The sequence below is a fragment of the Alligator sinensis genome, unplaced genomic scaffold (genome assembly GCF_000455745.1).
Source record: "Alligator sinensis unplaced genomic scaffold, ASM45574v1 scaffold471_1, whole genome shotgun sequence".
In the NCBI taxonomy this organism is placed as follows: Eukaryota; Metazoa; Chordata; order Crocodylia; family Alligatoridae; genus Alligator; species Alligator sinensis.
In genome coordinates this window covers 61444-72874 of record NW_005843306.1, presented here as the reverse complement: position 1 = coordinate 72874, position 11431 = coordinate 61444, and the positions used below count along the sequence as shown (strand labels likewise).

At 45.8% G+C, this 11431-nt stretch overlaps 1 protein-coding gene across 2 annotated transcripts in view; it reads right to left on the bottom strand.

Moving 5' to 3' along the window:
- Window positions 1–11383, bottom strand: part of COLGALT2 (collagen beta(1-O)galactosyltransferase 2) — a 110853-nt gene extending 99470 nt beyond the window's left edge. Inside the window, exon 1 of one of the 2 annotated variants that reach the window (XR_003092267.1) lies at window positions 10674–11383. The gene's annotated coding sequence lies outside the window, so the exon portion shown is untranslated. The remainder of the gene's footprint in view (window positions 1–10673) is intronic. The other variant, XM_014527114.2, reaches the window with a different exon arrangement.
- Window positions 11384–11431: the final 48 nt, after the last annotated feature.

The window sequence follows — 11431 nt, the reverse complement described above, 5'->3', positions numbered from 1 at the left end:
AGCATGGTGGGGGCTGGGCGGCATGCGGCTATTCCCATCCCCACCACCGCCCTGCGCCACGCCACTGCTACTGGCCGCACAGCTCTGAGCACAGCTCTGCGGTGACAGCAGGAGGTTTTGTCACCACTGGCACGAGCAGCCACTGCCGCTTACCTGTGTGGCTGCCCGTGCCAGCAGTGACTGCCGCTGCCTATAAAACCTCCTGCTGCCCCTGCGGAGCTGTGCTTGGAGCTATGCGGCCAGCGGCAGCAGCGCAGGGTGGTGGCGGGGATGGCTGCGAGCCACCCAGCCACCACCACGCTGCTGCTGCTGGCCAGCAGCCAGCTCCAGGCATGGCTCCGCGGCGGCAGCGGGAGATTTCGTAGGCAGCAGCCGTCATGGCCATCATGGGCCTCCAGGTAAGTGGCAGCGGCCACCACATGCAAGCCCAAACCCCCGCTCTGCGCCCCCATCCCTCGTCGTGGCTGCAGCGTCGGCCACGGAGCTGTGCTCTGGCTGCGTACCAGCCTCCTTCTCCCCCTCCACTGTGCAACATGTGTGTGGCTGGCACATGACAGGCACCATCACACTGCTCCCCGCATCGCTTTCCCACAAAGCCCCCCTGCTGAAGGGCACCCCTATCCTCACCCCCTGGCCCTGCTCCCAGCTGTGATGTGCCGCCTGGAGCCGGCAGCACCCCCTGCTCCCTCAGCCCCCAACCATCTTCCCCAGCTCTGTGCCACAGCACCCAAGCCCCACTTACCTCTAGGATCCAGGGGCAAAGGCCATGGCTCCACGGTAGCAGTGCTTGCCCGCAAAGCCTACCCACCCTGCATGCAACTGCCTCTACCCCATACTGCTACGGAGCCGTGCAGTTGGTTGCAGGGCATGCCGCTGCATGCAAGTCCCCCATTTCACCCCCTGGCCGGGTGGCACATATGTGGCTCACACATGGTGGTTGCTACTGCACTGCTGCTGCTACACCCTGTTCCATTTTCCCCACAAAGCCATGCAGGTGACTATGGGATAGTAGCGCAGGTTGCAGTGGCAGAGTTGCGATGGCAGCCTTCACTTGCGAACCTCCTGTCAGGCCGGCTGGCATGTGTGTGGCCCACAGAGTGGCACCCCTGCCCTCACCCCCCGGCCCTGCTCCTGGGATCAGGCACAGGGGCACACCCCCCCCCCTTCTTGATCTATCCTCCCAGCACTTTCCTTTTCCCCCCGCCCTGCCCCGCCCCTCCCCCACACACACACACACACACTTAACTGTTGGGGTGGGTGTCAGTGTCTGTGTCTGCATGTCTGCAGGTCTGGGGGGCTGTTGCGAGGGGCATCAGGAGGGCTGTTGAGACTGTGGGGAGGAGTGCGGGGCACCAGGAACGCTGGGAGGGCTGTGGGGGGCCTTTAATTTTTATCACGGATTTTGAGTTTTTAAATCAATCAGAGAATTTGCAATTTTTAATCAGAGAAAACCAGGATCCCTGATTATAACTCATTGTTGAAGTCAGGTGCCTGTTAGACAGACCAGAACTCTTTCACAGAAGATATGAGACTTGAAAGGAACGGGAAGACAAGAGCCCATCTTCAGGGTGGGCTGGAGAAACAACGCAGACATTCTAAACAACCTCTCTTTTCACTTTACTTAGCCTGAAATTTTGATGAGTATGGGCCACATTTAGCCTTAATCCCCTTTGAAGTTGAGGGCAAAAACATCAATGCAAGCACGCTTCCACTAAAACCAAGGAAATTAAATGCAAAGAAGTTGAACTAATATTGCATCTGAGACATCATCCCAGAGGAAGGAAATTCCAAGTAAAGTCAGCCCAGCACCCTGTGTTCTGCTTAGTATTCTCTATGCACCACATCAGTTTTTCAGAAAGTCCCATACCACTGAAAAACATAACAGATGGGTAACTATAGACAGCTCCAAATGCTTTTGTTTGTGCAACATGTGAATAGCAATCTATTTATAAAAAAATCTCTCCAGGGCCACATGAAGCCAGCCAGTTTTGTTCAGATAAATAACCAAGTGCTGCAGTAAATAAAGAAACATTAAATATGCCCTGGTGGGTTTATGGTTTTCTGTTCAGTCTGTCATGGTTACAGGATTAAGTGCCCTACTAACCTCTTTTCCGTCTTTCCAGTGCAATCCTTCCCACCACTGGATTTGCACCTTTCTCTCTCCACAGTTGTCTTACACTTGAAGGCCCTGCCACATGTTCAAATTAAGAACTTGGATAGGAACCAGCTAGAGTTGTTATACATTTTCAAGCACTAATTTGCAGCTAGTTGGCTCTCTTTATTGCTGGATGCTCATTTTTATGGTGTGATAATTACTTTGTACTTGCAGCCAGTCTAAATGTCTTGCATGATTAGACAGTTAATTCTGTAATATATGTAATGTGTAGCAGGGGTAGGCCTCGGAGGGGCCTTGGTGTACAGTATTCCATGTAACAACCATTCATACCCAGCATGTACAACCTAACTTGGACACCAGTTTTTCCCCTTCAGGAGTTTGACAAGAAGCTTACAGCAATCAGCCTTCTTAAAACAAACAGCATTGTTTACTTTATCAGTAAAAACAACGTATAAATAAAACAATTTTAAAATGACAGCCCAGGTACACGTCTGTCTTCTTTAAATGGTGATGGTGACAGTAACCTCAGCTAGTTTCTGAAGCCACAGAAGCCTCTTTAAGAGAGGGCCCCTTTTTAAATCTACCATGGATCCTATGTGTTCCTGGTCACTGGCCCTATAATCAAAGCCAGTTTTGTTAGTATGGTGCAGAGAAGGCAAAAAAATCAAAATGAAAAGCTCAGTGTTGTTGGTTAACAAATCTCAAGTATTAGCTCAGAGTCATTCTTCTTTCTACTTGTTGCTCCAGACAACACTATTGAGCTAACTTAAAATTCACATAATAAACATTCCAACAAAAAGGCCAACATACAGCATGCATGTATTATCACACATCCCAAGACTATTAAATCATCAGTTGGTACACCTTAGAAAAGTGTTAATGAAGTCAATGGAGCTGACCCTTTCTTCCACTGGAATCACAGTTATTTGTAAAATTGTTATTTTTGTTGCTATCTTGCTTATCTCTTCATAATTGTGTTAGTCTTATCTTTGTATACACATTATAAACACTGAGATAAATCACAGGCAGACAACTTAAAACTTTAAGTTGGTCTAATAAAAGATATCAGATTCACCCAAAGAACCTTGTCTGTCTATGTCCTTAGACCAACACGGCTACAACCTACACCCCTGAGATAAATCATAAGGGATTTTAGAGTTCTTAACAAAGATGCTGATGTCCTGAATTGAGATCTGCAGCACAAAGAAACTTAGGGAGTCCTGTCAGGGCTCATTAATTCTAAAACTGTCCCTAAAGTTATGTCATGCTAGATTATAATGTACCACTCAACTGACTTTATTCAAATAGCAGCTTAAAGATATGTTATATTCCATTACCACATGCAGAAGCATATGATGGGCCAACTTCTGTTTTCAATTATGTACATACAGGCATATGAAATTGGGTATAATGAATTTGCATGGAGCTTAAGCGAAAGTATCGTTTAGCTTCGATCTGTTAATGACATTTAACACTGAATTATGAGCCACTCTAGCAAAATCAGCCTGTGGATACCACCAATTACAAAACAAGTAAAAACAGTAAAAGTATACAGTTACTTGGTATTACCAGGCTAGAAATGTTATTCTGTGGTCGATATTTTACAGTGGTTGTCGGTACAGGTATAAAGAGAAAAGCGCCTTTTAACCTCATAGTTTTAAATATAAATAAGTGTGCATGTGTACCATACACATATAAGACAAACCATAAGTGGACCAGACATGAACAAACATCAAATTATGATAGAAATGCAATGGTCTTCCCGGAGACAGAAAGTATTATTAAAGATAGTATGTTCATTAATCTGGGAAGGGCTGACACATTTCACATGGAAGTCTTGCACCTATATACTTCTGTCTTAGAAAAGTAAGGGTGTTATGTGTGGTAAATAAATGTCTGGAGCACAGTGTTTTTACACATATATGCTGGAGTTAAGAGGTAGGGAATGTCTTTGAACCACCCATAAATTCTGGTTGATGTTATCTAATTGTTGAATCATAAAAGGCCTCAGTGTATGGGGAATCCTCCATTTGCTGATAAGGGCTATGTCATCACCCTCCCAGATCAGGACTGATGACAGATTGTTAGAACACAACTGCCTATTCAGATGGAAGCACTGTGGGTTAGCTGAAGCTGAGGTGGACCCCTTGGCTCCAAATTCTCTACAGGGAGCGTGGGTTTGGGAAGGGGAAAATTCTTAAACACAGAACAAAGACGCCAGCATGTTGATCCTGAATTTTAGAGCCAAATAACAGGATAAGTAGGGGAAGACTCACAAAGACACCAGGGAAGCTCAAACAGCTGTAAAGAACATACTTTTGTAGCAGGGGACACTTTAACTGTGGAGTCAGCCAAAGTAAAAGGAAGCAAGCTGATCTGGTTCAGAGAAGACAGGTTGTAAGCTGCAGAATAAGGATCTTGGGGACCTAAGGGAACCCCAAGTTAAGCCCAGAAATGTTTCAGAGTGGCAGAGAGAGGCAAGAAAAAAATCAGAGTGGTTTTATGTAACAGAGGCCAAGGCCCCTGTCACTTGAGCAGGAGAAAACAGCAGGATACTGCAGCAGAGAAGAACAAGCTGGCTATCAAACCCAAGTGGAAGCCCCTGTGTGTGGCTGGGATGCCACATGACAGGAAGGGGTGGGGCTTCAGCGCGCACAAGCTCAGTTTCTGAGGCCAAGAAGGCAATGTTGCCCTGCCTCCTGCAGGGAGAGGAGCTTCTGGGAGAGAAGGGCTGCAGGAGATAGACACCCAAGAGAGCTAGGATGAGAGGACTCCAAGGGAGATATGATGCCTGTGGGGAACAGAACCAGTGTAGGGAGACTTGTACTTATTAAAGCAGCATGCTTATGTTTTTGTTGCTTTTAAGCTTAGTGCTAGAGGCCCAGGTTGTGGCTATGGGGAAGGTGTGGAGGCCATGGAGGGCTGCCTGTTGGGGCACTCTGAGATAGGCAGCCTAGCCTGGGGTCAGAGACCCAGAGGGCTAAGGGCTGGTCTGAGGCACAAGACACCAGGGCAGGGCCAGGGACCCAGAGCACATGAGTGAGAGACAGGGGTAGGGCCCAGAAGCCAAAGTCTGGGGCAGTAAACATGAACTGAAGGGCAGTCAGAATAATGGAGCCAAGGCAAGGAAGGCTGAGACCCAAACAAGGGTTCAAGGCCTGAAGGCCAAAAACCAGATGTGGCGCCAGAGGACGCCCTCTAGATCAACATTGGGTAACGTCTGCAAGGCATAGGCACAGCTAAAGGGGAAGGCGGAGGACACAAATATAGCCCATAAGGCAACGGGTCCCCTGAGGCACTGATAGGGCCAGGAGGGTCACAACTCAGTGCCCAAGGAGCAAGACTGTGGTCAGTTGGTTACGGGACATACCAGTTGGCTGAAGTGAAATAGGGCTCTGGGACCCTGGGGCAGCCTCCCTTAATATTATAACAGTTACATCAAGGAATGGCAGGCGATGAAAAGAGGAAGGTACCCCAAAGAGCTTGTGGCAGCAGGAGTCATATGGTCACTAGAGTACCACCCCTGGGGCATGGTCTTGCTACAGTTTATTACTTTGTTTAGAACAGTATATTTTCATGTTATTTAAGTAAAAAGTACCCTGTTTTAACAGTCCTGTGTGAAATCTGCTTGTCATGTGCTCCACCTGTCACAAAACCCAAAAGAATTAAATATGGACCCCGAATGCAACACTGGTAACCCAGTCTGTGGGTAGATTTACCTTAGGTTATACTTTGAACTGTCCAACCCCTGAGTCAGCCATAGGATTTCAAAAGGGAATACATATAGGGGCAGTGCCCTGGTTTTTCTTGTTTTTTGTTTTATATGAATGGAGATCATGGATAAATCCAGAATTTTGTAAGGAGGAGGGGGGAAGGGGGTTGATACTGTGTTTAGTGACCTGTCACCTCCCTTCCATTTTCCCCCTTCCTCAGCCACTGCTGTGGCTGTCTCCACTGTCCCTGTCTGCCCCAAGTGCAGGGGAGGGAAGGTTGAAGGGAAGGCTCCAGAGCCACTTCTGCCCTACTCCAGCTGGGCTGCAGGTGAAGCCAGGTTCAGCCAGAGACATCAGCAACAATGGCAGCCTTTCCCCATGACTGCTCCCAAGGTGACAGGGAACGCCCTGGGGACCAAGCCAGCCACTGTTGCGTCTTTGGCTGAACCACAGCAGGAAGGCTGTAGAGTGCCTCACCCCTGGGTCAGTAGAAGTAGCAGAAGCAGCAGGCAGGTGACAGAGGGAAAATAGGAGGGGATGTGCCATGGTGGGGAAAAGAGTGGGAAATGTTGCTGTCCTTGGGGACTGCCACACATGCTTTTACACCTTTTAGAACCCATGTATGTAGGTCAGATCTGACTTTTCTCTATTATCCAGATACATGAGAGAAGAGGGTCCTAAAATAATGCTGGGTTCCTGGCCATATGAATAGCAGTCAACCCATCCATTATTATGTCACACTAATAGAAGAAAATTGGTTCTAAGAACATAAGAGAGAAACTGACAAGTCTAGTCTCACCATCCAAGCTGAGTGAAAAATAAGTTTGAGATATAGATATATAAAAGGTAATAATCTAATGCACTGGTCATATATAAAGACATATCGAGCAATCGGATGGGAAATACAAGCCCAAACACAGCACAGTGTGAACTCCAACTTTCTTCAGTGATTAATATTTAGCATGGAAGTTTAAAATGAATCTTGCTTCACTAACAAAATTCCCCACATGTACATTCCTTCCTATTTGAAAATGATGTTTGCAATGAAAAAAGAACAGGCCACAAGTTGTCTTGACTCCATTGGCATTCACCAGCTATAAGCTGCTACTGTGTGGTGTAGTTCTCAGGATGTCAGGACTGAAAACCCCTCCCATCTAACAAAATGTAACTACATCATTACCCCTTTAAACTTAAGCCATTCTTAATGCTTCTTGTTCCACAGTCCATCAGTAACAAGTTTCCTCCAGTCTCTTAGGATTTACCTCAAGCCTCTTTCAAATAATGTCTCTCATCTATTGTATATTCTATTACTTAAAAAGTAGGCATGGAAAAGTGCACTTTACAAAATCTAGTCTCTGTACTACAGAATAAGCTTTTAGGTGCATCACATCTGATCCACTGACTCTCACTGAACTCAGTATGCAATGGTTTAGTCTCAGAGTGGTAGGCAAGGGAACTCCATGGATGACAATAAGACCTGGTTCACAACTCAGAAACAAGAAGTTTTTGAGTACAAAATTATGGGCATTTTTCTACTGCTTCACTAGGTCTATTCAACAGATGTATCCAGTCCCCTTGGATGTTTCACTATTCATATGAGAACTAGATAAACCAATAGCAGGTGTAGCGAGGCTCCTGAAAAATAACTTAAAAAGGAAAGTAGAACTAATCCTGTATTAACAACCCAAATACCACATGCCTGAGTCTGTAATTGAGGTTCTGCTGGACACAACTTTGTATTCTATCAGCCAAGTTCAAACTGACAATAATTTGCAAACAAAAATTATTTACATTCAGTGAAATGGACCTGAGAGAGAGATGGCATGATCCCCCTCTCAGACAGAAGAAATAAAAGAGCACTAATGAAAGACTGCCAAGATCAGAATCAAGCCCATTGTTTCTAGTTCAGCCTCACTAAATGCCTTCCTATCAGTTTAGGTGAGACGAGTAAGATTGTAACTTCAATGTCAAATTGACCTGAGAGAGCTGCAACTCATTTTTCAGCCTCTTGCAATGTCGCCAGCCAAATTCTCTGACATTCTTGCCAAGTTCCTCCAGCGAGAAAGAGAGTCAGGACCTAGTGTTCCTAATGTGCAAAACAAGCGCAAAAAAAAAAGAGCCACCAAAACAAAGCTTTTACGACATCTTGCATGGCATAAATGAGAAGTAAGAGTCACAAACAAAAGGTTCCCTTCTGCAGCTGACTTTTAGCAAAGACCCATAATAATTCTAAAGAAAGATTCCTTCTATTACACCCACATTTTCTAACTCTCTCAAGCTCCTCCTGGATTAACAGGATATTGAAACTGGCACAGTCCTAATACTGCTGAACATCCCAATAAAGATATCAACTGCACACAGTCAAAAACTATATTAAAAGATTTAACTTGACGCTGGTTGAGAAAACAAGGAAAAGCAGCCATTACAAGGGAATGGCCACAATATTGTTCAGCATGATACAACCAGGATTTAACTGAATTGTTTTCTTCAGGTACCCTGGTATGGCTGGGCATTGGAAGCAGTTCATCTCCCGGATTTTTGGAAGCTTCTGCCACAAAGTTATGAATTTTTAGGGCCAAACTTTGGTCAGTTTTTCAATGTGGATAAGGCTTATGGGGAGGGGTTTTGTATCCTCCTTCCTGTCATTAAACCAGCAGTAGCTACAACTGCAATCCCAGGGATTGCTCCTTGCTAGAACACCTTTGAAGTTGACAGACTTCTAAATTAAGTGTAATTAGCAAATAGAAAATTCTCTACCATCAGTGGAGCGCTCCACTGAGCAGATCAGAGGAGTCTGAGGCTCTTGGCAAGAGGATTAAAGAGCTTGGAGCGCAAGTGTTGTTCTCATCAATCCTCTCAGTGGAAGACAAGGGCCCAGGCAGGGACCATCACTCAAGGAAGGAAATGCATGACTGAAATGGTGCTCTTGATGTGAACTTTGGTTTCTTCAGCAACCATTTGGGTGTTTGGAGAAGAGGGCTGCTATCAAGAGACAGGGATCCATCTAACCAGAACTGGAAAGAGCATTTTTGGGCATTGTCATACCAACCTACTACTATAAGAAGAACTTTAAACTAGGTTCCATGGGGGATGGTCAACAAAAACCTTCAGCAGAAGAGCACACAATCCAGATGGGAAAGGACTAGAAAAAGCAGCTGAACTCTGGGAAAGCACCAGAGAGCCACAGGACAGCACCAAGTGATGCAAAAGGGAAACAATTAAGTGGGAATAAAAAAAAAAATCCAATGCAAGAGGGATGGGAAACAAGCAGGATGATCTAGAAGAACTATAATCTGATTGGTAACACAGAGCCCTGGTGGGACTGGAACAGCAACATCTCAGTCTGTACTGTTTCGGATGGGCAGGGTTGGAAGAAAAAAGTGGTAGTGTCACCTTGTATGTCAAAAATACATGCACCTGTTCCCTGGTGCAGGAGGAAGATAACGGATCGGAATGTATTTGGGTGATGGCAAAAGGTGAAAGATAGGCAATATGGTGCTATAGAAAGACAGACTGAAAGATAAAGATGAGAGGGCTGGAAGCTTCTAAGTGGCAGAGTATTGGAAACCAAAAAAGAAACTACTCCAACATGATGGAAGCACAAGAATGGTAAGGGACCAACTGGCTGTATGAGGAGCTTTTAGGGTGCTTCAAATGCAAGAGGAAAGCATACAAGCAAAAGGAAGATGGGCAGATCACCAAGGAAGCATATCAGGAAACAGCAATGACTTGCAGGGACAAAATCAGGATAGCAAAGGTAAAAAGTGAGCTGCACCTGATGAGGGAAGTTGAAGACAATAAGAAGAGTACGCTGTGAGTATGCTGGCCAAAAATGAAAGACCAAGAAAACTGTGGATCTACTGTTAAATAGCCAGGACAAACTCTATGCAGAACATGCAAAGATGGAGCTAGTCCACATCTACTTTGACTCAGTCTTCACAGAAAAGAGAAGCTGTGACCAGATACCCAATAAGGATTATCTGGATAAGGAAGGGGACAATCTGAGGGATAAAATAACAAAGGAAACAGTCAGATGGTTCTGAATTAATTCAAGTCGGTAGGACCTGGCACGAGGAGAGACTAAAGGAAGCAGACATGTTTAGCTTGCAGAAAAGGCAATTAATCGGGGACACAATAGCAGTCATTCTTCAAACATCTGAAGGGCTATACAGAAGAGGGAAAACACCTTTTCTTTCTCTCTTGCTGCAGAGAACAGGACACAGACCAATGGCTTGAAGTTGCTACAAAGTAGGTTTAGACTGGATATCAGGAAAATGGCTTTACTATCAGAATAGTGAGGCATGAAAATAGGCTGCCTACAAAACAAACCATTCCAGAATCTAGTCTGCTTTGTGATCAGGTTTGTACTTACGCTGTGAATGTTATACAGCTGAATCTTAGGAAAGGTCCAAAGCCTGGTAACACTTAATCTAATAAACATCTAATAAAAGTTGCAAGCTTTTACTCTAATTTACTCTACTTTATTCAACAGCAAAACTTCCACTCCTGTAAAAGGACTGGGTACCTCCTTAGCAAACCATGCACGTTCTTAAATAATTCTCTCAAACAAGCTGAGTTGTGTGTCGGCAAAACGTTTCTCAACACGCAAATGCTTAAAACATGCATTTATCATTCATTCACTAACAGCACCTTGTACACCTAAAAGCCATTGTGCGTTCAGAAACGCAACATATACACTAACATTATAAACCACAAAACTGAGATCATCTTTTTCTAAATAAGGTTGCGTGGCGATTAAAATTCATCCCTTCTTCAGCCACGAATTTTCTATAAAGCCCTGCAGAGCATCTGAAGGAAAATAAGCACTATGTGGCAACATTTACCCAAACTCATACAAGTAATTTCATGAACTGTCCGTTGGCATCAACAGGGTCTACACCCGTCTTGCTGCAGCAGCTGAGTTGTGAATCCAGAGCCCCCCTGTAGTCACTAGAGGGATTACACCCTAAACCGGCACTTTTTCAAATTCTTGCCATGTAAAAGTACTTAGTGCTACAGATCCCATCCACTAGTTTCTGTCACTCCCGTCAGGGATTAATCACTCTGGCGAAAGGAAGAGAACGTTTTCTCCTTTCAGATACATCCGTGGACTACCCGGACTGCAGCCTGGGCTCTCTCCTCACTGCCCCGCACACACATTATTCCCGGGCTGTTGAAGAGCCACAGCTCTTAATCGCATGTCGTGGCAGCGCCAGGATGCTACCATAGCCCTGGTGCTCCAGGGAGAAAAAAAATTGAAGCAAGGATTTTCGCAGGTGAGCTCTCTTATTGGCCCAACTGCGTAGTTAGGAGGGACAGAGACAAGCTTGGGGACACCAAGTGCCCTTCCCTCTGCTCTAGCTGCCTCCGCGTTTTTCTCAGCGACCTGAGGAAGGGTGCTTAGTACCCTGCGCGCCTCTCATCTCTTCAGCCGAGATGATGACCGGCAGACATCCTGGCGTCTCTCAGCACCTGCCTTTCACACGACCCCGTCCAGCAGCTCCATCTGCTGTGGGCGCCCCGCGAGGAGAGGGCGGGCCAAGGTGTCGGGGGCCGCTTCCCGCCCGGCTTCCCGGGGCTGCGTGAGCGAGCCGCCCGGCTG